The following is a 21,207-nucleotide window of genomic DNA, read 5'->3' as shown; positions in this document are numbered from 1 at the left end:
TTCCTATTACTCACTTGACAAGTGTCTGAGTGCCTCTAGGTTCCAAGCACGTTCTGGGTGCTGCAAGCCAAACAGATAAAACTCCTTCCCCGTGTGGAGCTTGTGTTACAGCAGGAAGTGAGTTCCCACCACCTTTCACAGTCAGTTTCCTGACACAGCGTTTTGTCTAAACAGCATACTTCTTTTGCACATCGTTCTTTAAATGACTCTTCTTTATCTCAGCACTGAAACTAGGGGTTTCTTGTTTGTTGGATATTGGAATATTGATCCCTACCACCCCCTGCTCCCACGTCATAGTAATTATGGGGATGGCTAAGATACAGTGCCTCATGGGAGGACTGGGGGCTCCGTAGGAGGTCGCCCACCCCTGGGGTCTGGCCTGTCATGTATCTTTTTTCCCGGGGAGGGGTATTCTTGGCTTACGTAGAGTTGCTTTGTGTCCTCTCCTTCTTTACTTGTTCTTGAGGGTTGGTTTCAGAGAGGTTCTTGTGTTCAGTTTATTTTAGCTAGTCAAGTTCCTATTTTTTTCTGCTGGAGTCTGGGTCAGGCCTTGCGGATGTACTAGAAATTGAACTGGATGTTTTTGTCTGCCTTCAGACCTGATTCCCGGGAAAGAGCAGGGAAGATGTCGGAAGACTGCTTTCCACTGAGAACGGTGCTCTCATGAGGTCTCTTGAATGGAAGTGTTTGAATTTGACGTTGCCATCAATTTCCTGATGTGAGACTGGAAGGTAGAGTCCCCACCAGCACGTTGTCTTCTGCAGCCTTTATTGAGCATTTGCTGTGTGTCTGGCACTGTAAGAGGCACTTTACGTATGTCCCAGCCTCCTCTGAGGCCAGGAAAGGAAACAGAGGTTAAGAAGCGCCCCCAGGGTCACATGGATGTGGTGGGACAGAGTTGGGTTGAACTGAGGCTTCTCGGTCTTGTTGGAGGCACTTGCAGGGCAGTGCCTTCTGCTCCTTGGGGGCTCTGCCAGGACCCTGGGTGTGGACCTGCCTCTCAGGATGTGCCAGCTTATGTGCAGGCTCCTCTCCTTCACAGCAAGTCATGAAAGCTCAGGGGTTTTTGGTAGACTGACTGACGGGTGGTTTGATTTTTTTCGCTCTTTCTATTTCCACTGCTCGCTCCGTTTCCCCCACATAGACCCAGGGTGGATTAGTTCGGCCTTCTCCATTCTAGAGCTGGGCAGACTTTAAAGGCTGGGAGAGTGGAGAGTGGCGGGGGATTGGAGGAGGCCGCTGGGCAGGTGGAGCTGCCCACCTGCTCCAGAGCTTTCTCGTCTAGACGCTGGGGCTCAGTGATCCTTTAAGGAAATGATGATGCACAATTGTCTGAAGGGTCTGCAGAGGGGAGTGTGGCCTAAGCTTCCAGCTGCTCTGGATGTAGGGACTGGCTGCCTCCAGGAGGTCTAATCGCCAAGCTTGTCTGGACCTATCTTCACAGAAGAGGAAGCTGCTTCCTGCGTGCACGACTGGGGTGGCGCACGGAGCCGTCGGGTCAGCACAGCAGTGCTCCCCACTGAGGCTTTCGGGTGGCTGCACCAGTGCCGTCCCGGGGCCTGACTCTGCAGGGCACCTTTAGGAAGGGCCAGAACACTGAACCTCTAGTGGCGAATTAGGGGATGGCTCTCTTATTCTCCCATAACGGATGATGTTTGACTTCATGACAACCTTGAGCCGTGGCTTTCATTCCTCCAAAGTCATGTATTTGGTGTTTGACCTTGAGCAAGTAAGTCTGTGGTTTCTTCTTGGTGCTTTGAGTTTTTGCTTTGCTGAAAAGGATATTAAATGCCAGATTAGGGACAGTGGGGTGCTGACAAGAAAGGAGGAGTGTCGTAAAGGGCCTCTGATTTCTCAGACGCTCTAAGAGGAAGAATTGTGTTCTTCTAGTACTTCACAGCTTACGAAGCATTTCCCAGACATGGGTGAAATTGATAAGCACTGTAGGGTGGGTAGGGCTCGGGTTGTGGCTTCCACTTTGAAATTGTCCAGTTGGGTTGAGAGTGGCTGTGTTACTTATAAAACGAGCCCTGGGTCACAGCCCTGTTCCTGAAGGGGAGTGCAGCTCCCGCAGGGCCGCCCTGCCTCTCCAGAGTGTGCACGCCATCAGGACGCCTGGTGACCTCTTCTGCATCTGGGCGCTCACATCTGTTTGCTGAGGAGCTTACTGGGCACGCAGAGGCCCTCAGTCCAAGACGGCAGAGGAAATGACCCAGCCAGGAAGTGGGGCCACGTTAGCAGATGGCACAGTCGGAGCCCACTATCCTGGTTCTTCTCCTGGGAAGCCCGTCTTTTAGGAGGCTGACATAGGGTGGAGCTGACAGTGGGATTTCCTTTCCTGTTCATTATGGGATGAAAGTGTTTAAAAATGTCTCATGAACATTCTTTGGCTGGTGGCTGGGTGTGTGCCCGAGTTCATGGCCGTAAACCTCGGTCACCAAGTAGCCGAGTGGCTGGGCCCACCTTCTGTAGATGTGATCACGGGTGGTGCCCTTTACTGGACCAGCACACTGAAGTCACTCCTTGCCTCGAACTTACTCTCAGGCCACTCAGGACTGTTCCAGAGAGTTGTCTCATAATCCCTGCCACCTCAGTGCTCAGGCAATTTAGGAATAGTTTTATCTTTTTTACACAGACAGCTGTCCTCTGAATGACCTGTGTTTCACGATTCTCCTTTGCCTAAATTTTTTTTTGCTGCATTTAAAATACTATTTTCTCTCATCCCAACACTGTATCCTGAACTTCTCCAATTCTGCTCATTCCTCTGAATCTAAAGGCTGTTTCTGATTCACCTCTTTACCTTTCCAGAGCACTCCAGTCCAGCCTGACCTTCAGAATCCTTTGGCCCCTTGCTGATCAGGAGCTTGTTCAGAGCTGTGGCATCTGAACCTGCATTGACAGTTCCTGGGTGATGGGCGTGTGCAGAGGAGTGCCTGCCCGCGGTCTTTGTCACCTTGTGTCAGTAGTAACCGTCTCGCTGTTTCTTCCTCCCCTTTACAAACTTACCTTGCTTTCTCTTTGATCTCTTGGCAGTATCTGATGCGATCGTAGCACAGAGCAGGCACTACTCAATATCTGTGGGTGGACTGGTTAGTTGCCCTTCATTTAAGAGATTTGTCAGCATGTAGGAAATTGTATGAGTGGGGTGACATGCACGCTTATAAAAATTTGCTATAAGAGCAAGAGGATTAAGAGGGGACAGAGTAAATTTGCATGCATCACATGAGGTGACATTTGTGGAAGGGGTACAGGCAGTGGACCCATCCAGTCCTCTGGAGATGGTCTCCCAGCTCCTCACCTGTGTGACCTTGGTAATCCTCTCAAACCCTAGTTTAATGGTCTGATCTCTAAAGTGAGGGTGGCGTCGCACTTTTAGTGCTATTCTAAAGATAAAAGGAGGTAATGTAGGTGAAGCATGCCCCTGCGTCTGGCACATTTGCTCAGTATGTGGCAGCCAGAAGGTCCAGAGTAAATCACTGATGGACTTGACAGTCACTGTAAGTCTTGGAGCTGCTTGCTGACCTCTGAGTCGTCCCCTGTTTTACAAAAGGACTGGAATGGGTCAGCTCTCCAAGGATCATGTTCCGTCTGCCCCCTTGTTGCCTCGTGGTTTCCAGGATGTGCCCTAAGCTCTGGGGACACGGTCCCTGTCTTGTGTATTCAGTGTCCCCAAGAACACCACTCTCAGGGAGGTGCCTGGCTGAGGTGTGAGGTTTGGGGGGAGCAGCTGCCTTCGAGCACCGTGCTCCCACGGCCCCCACCACCCCAGGGTTTACACTTCTGCAGACGGACGGGCAGAACTCCTGAACGGTGCAACCTGACTTAAAGGGCTGCCCTGGGAGCTCTCAGAAATGCAGTTAGACGGTCAGCACAGTTGTGACTGACAGTGGCCTGTCCTTCCCCAAGCTCTTGTACTTCCTCTGGTCAGGAGGGGCAGGGGGACTTGCCAGGTTACGGGAGATTTCTTGTTCTAGGGCAGGTGGTGGGAGGAGAGAGGGGTGGCACAGGCATCGGGGACTCAGCTTTGGGCCCTGCTGTGATACGGTACGTACTGTACTCAGCGTTGGAGCAGAGGCTAGAGAACCTGGAGACCCGGGTCTGTCTGCTGGTGCATGCGGGCTGTCTGCCCCTCGCAAGGCAGGGTGTAAGTACATGTGTGCGTGAATTCACAGATGTCAGTCTCTCTGAAGATGAAAATCACTAAGTTTATCAGCTAGACTATCATTTCTAGACTCTTTTTTTAAAAAGTGATCTCATTCCTCCATTTTTAAATTGAAGTATAGTTAATTTACAGTGTTATGTTAGTTACAGGTGCTCGGTGAAGTGACTCGGCCAAACACACACACACGTTTTGTTTTCAGATTCTTTTCCTCATTTTCTTTACTCTTGATTTAAAATAAAATAGGGGGTTTACCTTGTCTTATGCATTGGATCTATTTCGCCTGCTTCATTTGAACCTTGTTCTGAGTCATGTTAAATAGTTTAACTTTTGAGGGGATTGAGACTTCTTCCTATACTTGTAATTTATAATGACAAGTCAGTGGAAAACCAGAATTAGCAGAATTCACTCTTCAGAAGAGGTTGGCAGTTCTATAACAGTTACAGGGATGAAATACCATGAGGTCTCTTAAAAAGAGGCATGTCCTGGAGTTTAGAGGGAAGCGGGTGTCTGCCTCTTCCCTGTGTGTTCCCCACCTGGTGAAGTGAGAAGGCTGACCACCTCAGGGGAGCTGTGGTCATGCCTGTGGGCAGGCATGGTCTCTGCAGGGTGAGGAGCTGTCTTGTTTGGTTCAGCCCGCCAAGAGGGCTTGTGGGCTGCAAGATTACTGTGCCTGAGAGACAGAGGAGACAGGTGTCCAGACCCGCTGCGTGGCGCAGAGCAGTGCTCCAGTCCTAGATGGACGAGGACAACCTTTGTTATAGTGTGTCTCTTCTCAAGTCACGCTCCTACTTTTGTTTTGTTGAGACAGATTATCTTGTTTTATTCAGGTGGTTCCGATGTAATCACAAGGGTCCTTATAAAAAAGCAGAAAGGTCAGTCAAAAGATATGACAATGCAGATGAATCTGTCTATGAAACAGAAATAGAATCAGGTCCATAGAGAATAGACTGATGGCTGCCAAGGGGGGCAGGGGTGGGAGAGAATTGAGTTTAGAATTTGGGATTAGCAGATGTAAACTGGTATATGTAGGATCAATAAAACAGTAAAGTCCTACTGTACAGCATGGGGAACTATATTCAATATCCAGTGATAAACCATAATGGAAAACAATAGGAAAAGGAATGTATGTATATGTTGTATAGATGTATAGTCAGTTTGCTGTACAGTACTCATTAACACAACACTGTAAATGAACTATTTTTGTTTAGTTGCTAAGTCATGTCTGACTCTTCACGACCCCATGGACTGTAACCTGCCAGGCTCCGCTCTCTATGGGATTTCCCAGGCAAGAACACTCGTGTAGGTTGCCACCCACTTTTCTTTGTGATTTAAAAAACATCTTCCCTCCTGCTCCTCCGCCAGGCTCCTCCGTCCACCTCTTTGCTGTCTGACGTGTGTGGGGGCAGCTTCAGGGCTCCCACCCCGCTTCCCGCTTGGTGTGAGTGCCCTTTGCCCTGGCAGAGCTGTTTGCAGGAGGGCAGAGGGAGGGGCGCTCCCTTGGGAAGAGGGCAGGAAGGACCAGAGGTTAAAAATAGGCGGCTTCTAAGAACCAGTTTACTGCTGCCTCGGCTCAGATGTGGTCCTCCTGTGATAACCGGGCTCGAAGCGGAGTGTTGCTTTTGGAACAAAGGAGAGAAAGTAAATCAACCCTCATAAAAAGGAGGAAAGAAACAGACATCACCACAAATGTAGGCTTTTAGTCTGTGTCCCAGATAAGAGGAATGCTCCCAAATTGCCGGGAGGTTTTAGACGTTGTCCCCTGGTGATTCTGGGTGTGTGCGTGTGTATGTGTGTGCGTGTGTCCATGAGTGTGACGCTCAGATGGTTCCCTGTGTCAGGTGCTGAGGTGTTCTGGGACTGTGGGTAGGTGTTCCACAGCTCTTCCCGAGAGATTCTTGACACGTGAGTCGCGTTCACAAGGAGCGCTCCTGAGTAAGTGGAAGGAGCTCCCTTGGTCTTACTGGTGCAGTAAATACACAGCCTGGACCCTCGCTCACACGGGAGGCGTACGAGCCGCAGAGCCAGGGTCACAGACAGCGGTGCCGGCTCTTGTAATACGATAGACAAGCTGCCTCGTTCCTCTTTTTGTTCAAAGTGAGAGTTCCCCCCACCAAGCTACAGAAAACCGGGTCTTCCCTGGCTGCAGGCGCTGGAGCAGATGGAAGTGGCGCTGCTGCAGTGAGAGCCGGCGAGGGTCCCACTTCCTGTCCACACTCCCAGGGTGGCCAGAGGGGCCTCCAAGGCAAAGACCTGCGCCCTGAGGTGCCACCCGCCCCAGGTCCTCTACACCCGCAGCTGCTTCTTCCTCCTCACTGGTAGCACCTTCTTTACTGGGGAGGATTTTCTGTCCTGTCAGACTAGATCCTGACAACTTCATTGGGGTATTGCAGTGTATCCCTCTGACCTGACAGTAGCCGTGCTCTCTCCAAAGTTGCCCCTGGCCCTGACCCTGCCCTGGCCTGGCTCGTGGCCAGACCTTGCCCTGTCCCGAGGGGCAGTGAGGGACTTGCGGGTGCTTGGCTTCCATGACTCAGGTCACCTCTCTATCTTGGTCAGCCAGTTAAGTGCGGCCTTTTCTTTTGTCTCTGTGGTCTCTGGTGTGGTGGGCGGGGCTGGAGCAGTATTCTTGGTGGGTGGGGGAGCACGTGGTGGGCTTGTTGGGAGGAGGTCACTGGTCTCTGAGCCCCGCTTCCCCCTGAGCAGAGGGGTCCACATTACCCTTGACGTCTAAGCCTCAAGGAGCAGCTTGTCGGGTAGAAGGGAGCCGTTTCCCCTGCTGATCTTGCATTGCTTTCTTGGGGAACTGTGGGGTATAAATGACGGAGGACAGGTGACTGTCCTGCCCGAGGGCTCACTGTGAGCTCCAGGGTGTGCCTCTGGGTGGGCTGGGGCCAGGGAGTCCTCTGAATGTCCATTTCGTGTCCCTCAGTGGGTGAGGGACAGGGAAACACCGCATGGTTCTCAGGCCTAGGCTGTCAGCTCTGCTCCACAGCTCCTGGCTGTCAGCACCAGGGAAGCCGCTTGGGGAGAGGAGAGGGCACGGCCCCGGGGAGGGCAGGGCATCCTGGGGAGGGGAGCAGGGGAGTTCTGGCCTGACCAGTGTCAGAGCACATACTGATGAAAGTGAAAGTCGCTCAGTCGAGTCCGACCCTTTGCAACCCCATGGACTGTACAGTCCAGGGAATTCTCCAGGCCTGAATACTGGAGTTGGGTAGCTTTTCCCTTCTCCAGGGGATCATCCCAACCCAGGGATCAAGTCCAGGTCTCCTGCATTGCAGGTGGATTCTTTACCAGCTAAGCCACAAGGGAAGCCCATGTACTGATGGTCTTACCCTTTAGTCTGAATTTTACACCTAAATCCTACTGTTTAGAAAGAAAGAAGAGTCCCAGTGCTCTGAGACGTTTATGTTTCCTGGCCTCTGATGTGTATGTATCGTTTATATCGACGTGTGGCGGCTCAGAGGGAGCAGTAACATCATCAGCGGTGAATTGTACGAGATCCCACAGCCTGTGTTTCCCCTGACCTGCGCGGCCACACCCTGTTTTCATTGAAAAATGCGTCTTGAAACACCTGCCTCTTGCCTTCTCACATAGCAGTACGTGTAGGGGTGTAGTGTCTGCCTCTGGAAACCCGGTCACTTCGGCCTTTAATCCGGGATGAGGGCTTGTCCGCCGCTGCCTGGCTGTGCCCAGCACCCCCCTGGTGGGTGCCCAGGAGAGCTGTTGGCACAGACCCTCACTGGGGCGGGCTTGCACGGAATGTGGCCCTGGTGCCACCCGCAAAGCGGAGGCGGGGTCGGCCACTCTCCCTGCCTCGATGTGATTGTTTGGGACTTAATGTAATAATTTGCTCAAACAGGCGGAGAGGGCACATTCGCCGGGCTCTGCGGCCGTAGACAATGTTTGCTCTGTGAGTTTGCTCCTTATCCCCACTCTCGGAGCCCCGTGTCCTCTGCCACCCCCGTCTCCTCGCATATTCTAACCTTGGTTAAACGGCTTCATTCATAAGCTGGACAGTATTTTCTGGGACGAAAATGGACTGAAAATAACCAAGTATCAAGAACCAGCCATGATGCACAGGTCAAAACTGTTTAGTCTCTGGATAGAGATTTTTTAATTAATGTCTGGACAAAGTATTTTCTTTTTTATTCCACATTCCCTTCGCTACTTTGGAACCCTATTTGAAAACATACACACGCGTGCATGCTCAGGTTTAAAGGGAAAAAAAAAAAAAACAGACACTTTCCTAACCCTCTGGCTGTGTTCCTGGCAGGGGCCCTGGGAAGATTCCACCCAGCGCCTCACAGACAAAGGCGTCCTCTGCCGTTCCTGGCCCAGGTACAGGGTCCTGTGTGGGCTGTACTCATACCTAGGGAAGTGGGGGGTTCTTTTGTTTTTTACATAAAAAAGGAAGCCCTCCCTCACAGCTGCACCGCCTTCTGCAGTTTGACAATCGCAGTGGTTGGTTCCATAGACAGAACCTGACCTCGCCACTGATGGGTGGCTGATGATGTCATGGCCCAAAGCTCAGACTGACTGTTCTCGCTGTGGGACAGGCCCCCAGAAGGCAGACTGCGGAGCTCTGGCTCTTCTGTCTCTTCTAGTTCATGCTGTCAAAGGGAAGAGAAAGAGGTCGGGGCAGAACTGAGGCTGCAGACAGCTCTGATTTACTCCGAAGGCTCAGCCCAGGCCCGGAGTAGGGAGCCTCCTCGTGCCTGGAAAGAGCCTTTGTTTTTTGTGAACACATAAGAGTACTTTCTGCACTGAAGGGGTTTTGTTCTTTCTGCCTTAATCTTCTCTGATAAAAGAAGGACAGAGGCATTTTCAAGGAACCTATTCTAGTGGCCCAAGAAAGCGTAGGAAGAGGAGTTAATTTCAGGAGAATACACAAGAATTGGAAAAATTTCACTTGGTTCCTCCTAGAGCTTGAGGACTCTTGCTGTCAGCGTGCTTTCATCATAAAGGTAAAATTTAGCTAGAGTGCCAGCTCTGGATGTGTACATTAAGGGGATGGTGCAGCCCCAGAGTTTCGCCTCTGGTTTTAAGAGCCCAGGGAGCAGAAGTTACTTGTGACTTTAGTCTTAGGGGCCTGATGGGGTTGGCCCTCCCCTTGGACCTTCCGGCCTGCTGTGGTGCAGTCGGGCCACTGGGCTTCCAGCAGAGTGGGCCCGGCTGGTCAGGACTGCCTGGGTGGACACTGGGATGGGCTCGCCTCGTACTGGCTGGAAGGGAGGATTGATGGAACTACAGGGCACTCGCCACGTCCAGCTGCTCCAGGCGTCTGGGTGCAGAGGCCAGGCTCCCTCAGGGCTGTCTGCAGCCAATGGCTCCAGTGAACAGAGCCCCTGAGTGAAGCTCTCCTTTTCATCAGTGCTCCATTGCTGCCTGTCTCTGAGCATCGGAAAGCCTGTCTTAAGAGATTTTCATATGATCACAGCCAAAGAACCCAAAAAGTTACTTCAGGACATATTTGTTTCCAACGCATTTTTCTCTCACAGTCTCTCTCTCATTTTTTTCTTCAGACTCACTGTCAGACACGAACTAGCACCAACCTTAATGACTGTTTTCGCAAAGCTTGACCGGAAAGGGCTCACTGCTCTGATAAGAGGGACAGGACAGGACTGGAGTGTCTGCCAAGCCACAGAGCAGGACTGCTGGTTGGGATGACCGGACTTGCCGGGCCACGTGGCAGAGTGTTAGTCCTTGAGGAAATTGCCGCATGCACCCCTGGGTCTGCCTCACGGGGCTCAGACCATCACTGTGTGCAGTGGGGTCGGTGGCTCCCAGTGTCTTTCCAGTGGGTGTCTCGTTTCCACGTTGCCTTGAGGGACGTGCCTGTCTATAGGCAGTAGTGATGGGACCATTTGCATTAAAGGAGCACAGCTGCTCTAATTTAATATGAAGATGGGAGCCTGGCATCCCGAGTCAGTCTCCAGCCGGGGAGGGCCTTCGTTTCTAAGTGTGGAAATGACTGTCTGATGCCCCCTTTCAGAGTTGCAGAGTCAGGAGGCTGGGTTTGTTCTTTAGTTTTTGCTTGGTTCTTCACAAGGTGTACAGAGTGAGTCAGAGCCCTTCCCCTGGCTGAGCCCACTGTCTATGATCCAGACAGCACTGTGGGCTTTGGATGGCAGGGGTGCATGGCTGTTCTCTCCGCTAGCCCCTCTGTGCACCCCGCTTCTGTGTGGATGCTGCTCCTCACCAGCTGTGTGGGTTTCAGTCGGTGCAGCCCTCCCCTTCACCGGGAGCTAGCACTGCCATGCATGGTGGCCACTATGGAGGTAGCCTCCATTCAGAGTCTGGGCTCCAGTGCCTGTGTGGATGTGTCTTTGTCCTGTGTTACTGGTTGCCCATCCACAACAGTCCACTTACCTTACAAGTGAGAAGTGGGCCCACCCTCTGCTCAGCTTTGACTCAGGTCTTTCAGACCTGGTCATCAAAGCATTGTCTTAGACCAAGGAACTCGAACCTCTTGACACCCAGATCTTCTGTGCAAAATTGTACTTGGCACCAGAGTTCAGCACAATTATCTGCCGGGTTTAATGCTGGCAAGGGCAGCATTGTAAAGGAGCCCTGCTCGGTCCCAGGTCTGTTCCTCAGAAGTGCGCGGAGCTGCTGGTATAGAGCTGAGCCTGCTAATCTCGGTGGTGTGTTAGTGATAAGTCAGATACGGAGCATCCAAGGCTCATAATGCTGGCCTTTCCCATTGGGTGTCTGGTCTCCTGTGGACACATTAGAGTCCTTTAGGAAGAGGTGGGGTAATTTGGGCTTTAGAGTGAGGCACTCCTGTATTTAGATGTTGTCATTTTCAGCTTCCTAGCTGGCAAGTTCCTTACTGTCTGAGGCTGAGTTTTCTCATCTACACAGTGAGATCATAAGAGTTCTTTGTGGAACTGTGTAAAGACCAAGTGTAAAGATTGTTGTGATGTGCCAGTATCATGGCTGGCACATAGGGAAGTTCAATGAATGGTAATAGTTATTACAGTCAATAAGAGATGGCCAAAAAGTCTCTTGAACCTCCTCCTTCCAAAACAGGGAGTAATTGTAGAGTCTTGCATTTAGTTTGAAATCTAGTTGCTATAACTGTTCACAAGAGGGAAAAGAGAATAGTGTTTTTTTTTTTTTTTTTAAGTGGCTTTTTGGGTTCCTTGATGTCTTGACCACTTACAGTGCTGGGAATGAGATCTGGCGTGGTCCTGGCCCCTGGGGACTCACAGATCTGGGGATGATCATGTAAACCGGCTCTTGGAGTGTAATTAAACCTGCGGGGACTTTGTAGATGTCCCTGTGGTGCGTCTACCGCTTGACAATAGGCATCCTTTCCCCACCCCACCCCCCCGCCCTGCTTTGGACTGAACTTGTCTTTTTACAATAAGTGTGGGACTGAAGTAGATGTGGGAAAGCTAGACTTGGCATTTTCCCACTTAAAATAATATCCTTAGCAGATTGATGGGTCCTTGGAAGGACCTGTAGTCGAAGAGTTCCTAACTTAAAAGTGATGGTGAAAGGAAGTGGAAGGGAGGCAATGGAGGGAAATCAGTCACAGTGCCCCTGATAGCTCATATGTGACCCAGGACAGGTGGTGACAGGAGCTCAGACTTGTGTGAGAAAGAAGTAGATGACTTGTATGGAAATGCCTTGTGAAATGTGAAGTGGAGAGAGTCTGGGACGGACATTGTCCACTCTGGAGGAAGGCTGGGTTAAGAGCTCCAGAGAGGAGCTTGTAGTGGTGTGGGGGGGCCTGAGCTGGAGCCGGAGCTGCCCTCTCTTGTCCTGTCGACTCTGCTGTGAGTCACTTGCTCAGAGAAGCTCCCATGACCAGCCTGTCTCAGGTCCCTTCCTGTTAGCCACATAACCTGTGCATTTCCTTCCTGGCAGTCATATTTTGTAATTATCATTGACCCTTGAACAATGCGGGGGTTAATCTGTATATAATTTATATTTGGCTCTCCAATCTGTGATTCCTCCATGTCTGCAGGTTCTTACTGTTTTGTTTTGTTTTTTTCTTGCTGTGCCATGCAACATATGGGACTTCCCAGGTGCCCAAGTGGTACAGAACCCGCCTGCCAGTGCAGGAGATGTAAGAGATGTGGGTTTGATCCCTGGGTGGGGAAGATCCTCTGGGGGAGGGCATGGCAACCCACTCCAGTATTCTGGCCTGGAGAATCCCATGAACAGAGGAGCCTGGCAGGCTCCAGTCCACAGGGTTGCAAAGAGTTGGACACGACTGAAGCGACGTAGCATGCATGCATGCAGCATGTGGGGTCTTAGTTCCCCAACCAGGGCTCAAACCCCCGCCCCCTGGAGTGAACACACAGTGTCTTAATCACTGAACTGCTAGGGAAGTCCCATTATCTGTGGGTTTGACCAACCACAGGCTCTGTAGCTCTGTAGTATTTACTATTCTCAAACATTGCATGTGAGTGGACCCACGCAGTTCCATGCAGTTACCACGCAGTGTAAGTAGACCTGCATTATGAAGGTGTCAGCTGTGCGTGCTTGTTTTCTTACTTGTTTATTCTTACTTGTTTCTTACTTGTTATGTCTGTATCCTCCAGCAGGCAAGGGCAGGCGTATATTAGTTCAGTTCAGTTCAGTCACTCAGTTGTGTTCAACTCTTTGTGACTCCATGGACTGCAGCACGCCAGGCTTCCCTGTCCATCACCAACTCTCAGAGCTTGCTCAAACTCATGTACATTGAGTTGGTGATGCCATTCAACCATCTCATCCTCTGTTGTCCCCTTCGCCTCCTACTTTCAATCTTTCCCAGCATCAGGGTTTTTTCCAGTGAGTCAACTCTTCCCATCACTGGCCAAAGTATCGGAGTTTCAGCTTCAGCATCAGTCCTTCCAATGAATATTCAGGACTGATTTCCTTTAGGACTGACTGGTTTGATCTCCTTGCTGTCCAAGGGACTCTCAAGAGTCTTCTCCAACACCACAGTTCAAAAGCATCTGTTCTTCAGCGCTCAGCTTTTTTTATGATCCAACTCTCACATCCATACGTGACTACTGGAAAAACTGTAGCTTTGACTGAATGGATCTTTGTTGGCAAAGTAATGTCTCTGATTTTTAATATGCTATCTAGGTTGGTCATAACTTTTCTTCCAAGGAGCAAGTGTCTTTTAATTTCATGGCTGCAGTCACCATCTGCAGTGATTTTGGAGCCCCCCCAAAAAAGTCTGTCACTGTTTCCATTGTTTCCCCATCTATTTGCCATGAAGTGATGGGACCGGATGCCATGATCTTAGTTTTCTGAATATTGAGTTTTAAGCCAACTTTTTTCACTCTCCTCTTTCACCTTCATCAAGAGGCTCTTTAGTTCTTCTTCGCTTTCTACCATAAGGCTGGTGTCATCTGCATATCTGAGATTATTGATGGTTCTTCTGGCAATCTTGATTCCAGCTTGTGCTTCATCCAACCTGGCAAGCCATGCATGTGTGTGTGATAAGTTGCTTCAGTCATGTCCTACTCTTTGCAACCCTGATAGACTGTAGCCCACCAGGCTCCTCTGTCCATGGGATCCTCCAGACAAGAATACTAGAGTGGGTTGCCATGTCCTCCTCCAGAGGATCTTCCCCACCCAGGGATCAAAGCCGCATCTCTTATATCTCCTGCATTGGCAGGTGCGTTCTTTACCACAAGAGCCACCTGGGAAGCCCACAGGGACAGTCACCATATTTTTATTCACCTTCACAATTTCAGTGCCAAGTGTCGGGCCTGATATATATACCATGCATTCAATAAGCGATTTGCTGAATGGAGTTGGTTGGTTGGTTCGTTTAGTCGCTAAGTCGTGTCCGACTTTTGCGACCCCATGGAGTGTAACCCGTCATACTCCTCTGTCCATGGGATTTTCCAGGCAAAAATACTAGAGTGGATTGCCATTTCCTTCTCCAGAGGATCTTCCTGACCCAGGAACTGAACCCGGGTCTCCTGCATTGCAGGCAGATTCTTTACCGACTGAGCTATGAGGGAGTAAAAGTCAGCAAAACGTGTGCGTCTTCTGGAAAGCAGTGAGTCTGGGGACTGATTCTTGTGTGGTACCCCAGACCACTGCAGCAGCACCAGCGTGTGGTTCTGGACAGGCTGGCCTGCCGCCTTGTCTCTGCACCCTCTATCCCCACACCTTCCCACCCATTTGAGACCCCGGGTGTACAGGGACTGTGGTGAGTCTCCCCTTCCAAAGGGAAGCCCCCTCTGGACCGTGGAGCTTGGTGCCAGGGAGTTGGCAGCTGCCAGGCGGGGAGCGAATGTCCTGTTGGTGTCCAGAAACACCCCTAGGCTCTGGCCGCACCCAGCGGGCTGCCCTTGGTCTTGGCCAGCAGTGCTGCTTCAGGTCCTTCCCTGGTGTGAGAGGTGCAGTGCAGATTCCAGTGGCGTGTGCTGCGGGTGGCCCCAGAGTCCTATTCTCTCAGGACGTGGGCAGAAATGTCCTTATTTTGTGACTTTTTTTTTTTAATGGTGTTATAACGTATGTTGTTAAAGTGCACAAATCTTAAGTATTACAAGTCATGTGTGTGTATACACACACACACACACACACACAGATGTGTATGTATATATACACCTCTGCATGTGTCCATTGTTTAGCTGGGAGCTGAGCAGTATGAAATTTGGGAGACAGGGATTTCTTACAGAAGTCAGACCTTCCCCACCGTGGCAGGTGTTGGGGCAGTGAAGGTCCAGGTGAGGGGTTAGAGGTCACAGGGGAGTCCCTCTTCAGTCTGCCCGAGGCATCCGTGTGGGTGGACAGGTCAGCGCTCCTGGAGACCTGCTGTGCAGTGGGGCTCACTGGGGTCTGGCGCTGGTGGGGGCTGCTGTCGGGCAGCAGGGTCAGCGGTGAGAAGGGAGGGCTGGGTGGACTGGAGGGAGAGTGAGGATGGGCCGGAACCCCGGCGCCTCTGTCTTTGTTCATCTGCACGTCTGACTGTTGAGAGCTTCGGAAAGGTGTGGTCTCCAAACCTGGTACGAGTCGTGTTTCCAACCAGTTCTAACTCAGAACTCTGGGGGTTCTGGGAAACATAGTTCCCAGCTGAACCAAACTGACACAGCGCTGCCTGGCCACCCACGTGACACCGTCCAGATCAGGGTCCCACGGGCGCCCCTTGCCCCTTACCTGACAGCGACTCCACCCCACCAGCCCCAGTCATTATTCTAGGTGAACTTCTTCTACTCCATAGATTTGGGGGTTTTTGTTTTTGATTTTTTGGCTGTGACTTGTGGGAGCTTAGTTCCCTGACTAGGGATTGAACCTGGGCGCTCGGCAGTGAGAGCACAGAGTCCTAACCAGTGGACTGCCAGGGAGCTTCCTCGTCCATAGATATGCATCGTGTTTGTCTTTGGTCTTTACAGAGAGGAACCTCGTACTGTGTTCTCTGCCATGTCCATCTGCCTTCTTTAGCTCTCCGTTGATCTGTGCTCGTCATCCACGTTGCTGCATGAGGCAGTAGTCGTAGTATTCCATTGCTGCAGCTTATTTCTCATTTTGTATTTGGGTGACTTGCATTTTGGAGTATTGTGAACTATAATAATGCTATATATAATAAATATGTGTGTCTGTGTAATGCTGTTAACGTTGTACTTGTCTTTTGGTTAACATAGACATAGATTTCTTTCAGAAGTATTCCCAAGAGTATACTATCTGAGTTTTATGGTACAGTTTCTTCAACTTCAGGAACTACTACTGAGCAGTTTTCCAAAGTGGTTGTAAGTTGACACGCGGGTTGTTGAGCTTATATTCTGAGTGTCTAGTTGTTGGTCATTCTAATGAGTGGGCAGCAGTTTCTCACTCTGGTTCTGACTGACATTTTATTGATGACTAATAATATTGGGTACCTGTTCAGATGCTGTCTAGCAATTTGGACGTCCTTTGTGAAATGCCTAGTCAGGTATTTTGCTTACTTTTCATTGAGTATCTGCTGGTTTCTTACGAGTTTGTATAAATCCTTTAAATATTCCGGATATGAGACTTTTCTTGGTTACAAGTAACCCTTTGACTTTAAGAAGTGTGTTCCTTCTTAAACTGGAAACAGATCAGGGTCCAGGCATGTTTGAGTAAAGGAAGCCTTTGGGAAAAATGTGGTTATTTGTTGCTCCTTTCTTGGGGAACTAATATGTTGTAGGTTTGAATGTTAGCAGCTCACGTCACTTGTGGTTTTAAAAATAAAATATTGGACCCACAAGTATTTCTTCCGCTTTTTAAAAAATGGAACTTATCTTGAACACTCAAAGTATATACTCATAAACCAAAAATCAATTCCATAGGGATCTGAATGTTTGTTGTGGCTCTGACACTCTGCTAAATTCTGAGGATAGAAACCTGAGAGAATCTTGCTACCTCCAGGAGCACCGAGTCTGGTGGGAACAGAGGAAAGGTCTGTGGCCAGAGAAGTGAGGAGTGAAGGTGTTCAGAGAGGGTCTCAGAGGGGACATGGAACCGAAGCCCTGATGGGTGGTGAGTGGCCTCACAGCTGTGGGCGTCCTTGTGCAGAGACGACTGGAGGGGGTTGACTGTGTGTGTGTGGTGGGGAAATGTGTCCTTGGCCGTGAACCATGCTGCACAGGGAAGAGTGAGGCGGATTCCTGAAGCAGCAGATAGATAGATATAGCTAGGTGTGTGCTGGGAGTAGAGAGTGAGTAGGATGCTACTAGCAGCTAAGGAATTCAGTCTGTCAGTGAAATGATGAGATTTGCTTAGAAAGACCACTTTGGAAGAAACACGACATATAAATTGGATTACAGAGTTGAGGTGGGGTCTACAAACTCGTATACCCATGTCCATAGCAGCATTATTGACAATTAATCAGAAAGTGGACACGACCCAGGTGTCCGACTAGTGGATGAGCATATACATACAATGGAATGTTTTCAGTCATGTTAAACAGTGCCAATCAGCGCTGAAAACATTGTGCTAAGTGAGACAAGCCAGACACAGAAGGACAAATGTTACATGACTCTGCTTTTGTGAGTTGCCTAGAATGGGCAAATTGACAGCAACAGCCGTGGGTACTACGTTCCTATTCACCAGTCTCTTAACACCTGTTGAAACAGAATTGTTTTCAGATTGGGAAGTTATTAAAAACACTGCAAGATTGATGGAAATGTTCTTCTAAAACTGTTGTGGCGATGGTTGCACAGTTTGGTAAGTTTACTAGAAAACCATTGAATCATACACTTAAAGCAGATGACTCTTACGGTGTGTAAGTTATATGTCAGAGTTGTTTAGAGAACCACTCCGTCCAGCCCTGAACGCTGCACCACTCCTGCCTGGGCACGCTCTCGTGGGCAGTGGGGACCCGCACAGAGCTTAGGGCTCTCTGCCCAGCCCCGCAGGTTCTGAGTGAGGAACTGGCACAGCCTGGGCTCTCTTTGGCTCCTCTGCTCTGGCTGTGCCAGGGTATTCAGCCCCTAACCTGGCTGGAGCATCCACGGGAACAAGCCTTGCCCGTCTATTTCTTGCGCGGGGTTGAAGGGGAGGAACCTAGAGGCCTGTGACCCAGTTAGTCCTTTATGTGGATCCCATTACTTTCCCCCTCTAGCTGTTTGGCCATTTTATTGCTCTTTTAACACTTGATTTCAGGGTGAGCAGGAATTTCAGTGAAGCTAAAGTCTTACAGTATGACTGTTTCTCAGCGGTTCCATTTGAAGGGTCAGTGGGAGAGGTGGCTGTCTATATTCTCTCACAGCTTATTGTCTCCTGCCTTCTTTTCCAAATTCCCCAGCTGACTGAAAAGGAGGTAAACAGATTTCCCTGCCTTCACCGCAAATGTCACTCTGTGCATTTGAACTGTAGCACACGAAGCAGGCGTGATTCACTACCTGATTATTACTAACTTCCTCTTCAGGAGCCGGACACGTCAGGACGGCAGAGACCTGGTCCACCTTCACTGTTGTATTGTCAGCGCCTGTTGTTAAAAAACACACTTGCTGTAAGCCAGGATCGTGCCCTCAGTGTGAACAAGTGGGTTGAATCACCGCATAGGAGATAGGCAGTGAGCACCAGGAGAGGCTGCTCTTGCGGAGGGGTCATTCTCGTATGACATTTATTGCATCCTGCTTTGCGCATGCTGTGATATGAGAAGACTCTGGGGCTTCTGGTCAGATGTCTTTGAGACAGAAGGCTGCTTAGTTAAGGCCCTTTAACAAGGTCTTTGTGTCTGATGTCCAGTCTCTGCCTCAGATGTGTATTTAGTGGAACAGATACATTCCCTTTTCCCTGCCCACAGGGAGTGTTATTTCTGAAGGTGAAATATGCAGTTGGTACCCAAAAGGCGGAACCTCAGAGTGAGATACTCCCAGATGACCTGGTCCTGCTCGGCATCGAGTGGTCCTGTCTCAGCTGAGGCACCGAGGTCCCCCAGCTGGCGAGAGGGCTTCCTGGAGGCAGGCCTGCCTCAGCCGCAGGGGGTGAGAGGGCTGGGCAGTGGATCACGCCTAGTGCCACCCCTCGGGAGCACTTGGTATACAGCACATCAAGTCCCAGTGACTCAGCCCGTGAGAACTTGGGCATAGGCCTCAGGAAACCCAGTGGTGGTCAGGGAACAGCGTGTCACCCGAAGCTTGCTGCTGCTGGACCGGAGCGGGATGCTGAAGGTGGCCGTCCCCCCACGGCCGAGGGGTGCTGCTGGGGTTTAGGACGTGGGCGGATGTGGAGCAGAGCCTTCAGGCCCTGGGGGGCCTCGCTGCCTAACGTTGTTGGTGCTGAACCGAGTGAAGATTATTTAGTTCTCTGTGGAGAAACCTTGGTAAGTGTTGGCCTTGAGCCCAGAGTAGTTGGAATTTTGGAGCCCAGAGGTCTCATGGCAGTTGGTTTTTGGCAACTGGTCTTTGGGAGAAAAGAAACTCATGTCTTGGCTATACTTCAGCACCCACCCCCTAGACAGGATGGGGGTCATCCCTAGGGCAGGGGTGGCGTAAGTAAGGAGGAATTGTGGGCTGTGCCCACAAGAGTACCTGCCAGAGTACAGCTTGAGTTCACAATATTCCTTAAGCATAAGGAAATGAAGTTTGTTGTTATCTCTCCCCCCCACCCCCTTTTCTGTCTTTTTTTGCTAACCAGATGGACTCTTTCCCTCGTGAAGGAGTTGGGCTGTAGCTGCGGGAGTGATTGTCGATGGTCAGAGCTCAGTGGAGTCAGTAGGGTGAGAGTGCTGGCTTTGAGGAGTGTCTGATCCAGGAAGATTGTGTTTTGCTGGGGAATTATGCCTAAGCCCCATGCCCTACCCCACCCCCCCCCCATTTTTAAAGAATTTTTTTTTTTTTAATGTGGGACCAGTTTTAAAGTCTTTATTGAATTTCTTACAATATTGCTTCTGTTTACTGTTTTGGTTTTTTGCCCACGAGACATGTGGGATGTGGGATCTTTGCTCCCTGACCAGGGAGCACCCACCCCCTGCATTGGAAGGTGAAGTCTTAACCACTGGGCCACCAGGGACATCCCAGTCCCATGCCCTCTTAAGCTAATTGGGAAGGGAAAGTATATTCTGTAGAACTGGTTTACGATTAGCTCTCTTGGTTAATTTCTGCTTTGGAGATGACAGCTGAGAGGAGCGGCTAGCCGCACTCTCTCCCGAGGCCTGGAGCGGAGGCAGATTGGGTCAGTTTGCCTGGTGTGTGGGTGGAGGTGAAGAGTGTGTCATCGACATGTGAGAGATCTTTTTCCTCCTTTACCTGCTGGCCTCCTGAAACAGCTCCGTCATCTCACTCCTGTTTTACAACCAGTCTTAACACCTGCTTTATCTCCTCCTTCCTTCCGTGTTTCCATCTCCAAGAACCCTATGGGCAGCCGGTGAGTCTTCTCCGGTAGACCGTCTAACCCCCGGGGAGCTTTGACATCACAGTGTTGGTGACCAGGGATGCTGTGGTATCTGAAGAAGGTGTAAATAAGGTCCTGAAGTGTCAACTGAAAACAGAAGTCCTTTTCTTAATTGAGAACTGTCCAGAGCTGCCTCAGGTAACTCCCTTTGGCTACTTCCTAGTCCTGCTCTCCGCCCCTTAAGTCAATAACAAGTTAGTAACAGACGGACTGTCACATGTCCTTTTTGTCCTTTCTGAAATCTGTGACAGTAGACTCTGTGGCCCACATGAGCCTCTCATTTCTCTCTCCTTCTCATTGCCACGTGTGCTGAGTGCAATACAGAAATGAGTGCCTCTTCCTGCCAGCTAGCACCCCTCAGCTAACAGGAGGCAGACCTGGGCTTTACCCCAGAGCAGTGGTGAGTGTGGAGGAGGGAGGGGCGGCCCAGGTGAGCAGGAGCACGGGGGTGGAGGGCAGGGAGTGACGGCCGTGCTGCGTGCAGGAAACAGCCTGACCGCACATGAGGCTCCGCGCAGGTGTATCCAAGATGACTGAGGACAGCGGTCTGTGTGTGGACGGGAGGAAGCGAGGTGGCTGCTAGACCTTTTGGGCCTTGTGAACCTTGCCGAGGCTTTGGATTACTTCCTGGAAACCGTGGGGGTAGCGGGGGGGATGTAGCAGATCACATTTAAGGGAAGAGATCATGTTTTCTCTTTGAAAAGTACACCCAACACTCCTGTGGAGAGTTTTAAGATTGAGAGGCAGTTGTAATGGTCCAAGCTGGAGACCACAGGTGTTCCACCAGAATACAGATAGGGAGATGCTTTGGAACCCAGAGGTCCTAGAGAGTTCGAATCAACAGGTCTTTGCTCTTAGGTGATTGGATTGGGGGGTGGACACAGAGCAGGGTCTGAAGTGACCCCCAGTCTTTGTCGGTGGGTGGACGGCGGTGGCATCTGAGTGCATAGGGGAGAGAGCCGGGGAAGAGAACAGAGTGTCCTGTGTGCACTGCTTGATCTGGGACCCCATGGAGTGTCTGCATGAAGATGTCCAGTAGTGTTCGGCTGTCAGGAGCAAGGTGAGCAAAGATAGAGGTATAGGGGGGTCATCCAGTTTGTGAAGACAAGGGGGCAGCTGAAACAGCCGTAGCCATGCGAGGGAGCTGAGCAGTGTGAGAACAGCTAGTGGCTGAGAGCAGGAGGCCGAGCCAGGGAGAGGAGGGTTTCCAGGAAGAGCTCCAGAGAGCGAAT

General features: G+C 50.6%; 1 protein-coding gene across 12 annotated transcripts in view; it reads left to right on the top strand.

Moving 5' to 3' along the window:
• The window catches only part of MICAL3 (microtubule associated monooxygenase, calponin and LIM domain containing 3), a 142,150-nt gene that overhangs the window by 35,082 nt on the left and 85,861 nt on the right, over positions 1-21,207 (top strand). For 2 of the 12 annotated variants that reach the window (XM_065943360.1, XM_065943369.1), the window contains exon 2: positions 19,932-20,113. The exons of the other annotated variants lie outside the window; for them this stretch is intronic. The gene's annotated coding sequence lies outside the window, so the exon portion shown is untranslated. The remainder of the gene's footprint in view (positions 1-19,931; positions 20,114-21,207) is intronic. 12 annotated transcript variants of the gene reach the window in all.

Source organism: Muntiacus reevesi, chromosome 1, assembly GCF_963930625.1.
Source record: "Muntiacus reevesi chromosome 1, mMunRee1.1, whole genome shotgun sequence".
NCBI lineage: Eukaryota > Metazoa > Chordata > Mammalia > Artiodactyla > Cervidae > Muntiacus > Muntiacus reevesi.
The sequence above is the reverse complement of the archived record's forward strand: the minus strand, read 5'-3'. Positions and strand labels throughout refer to the sequence as shown.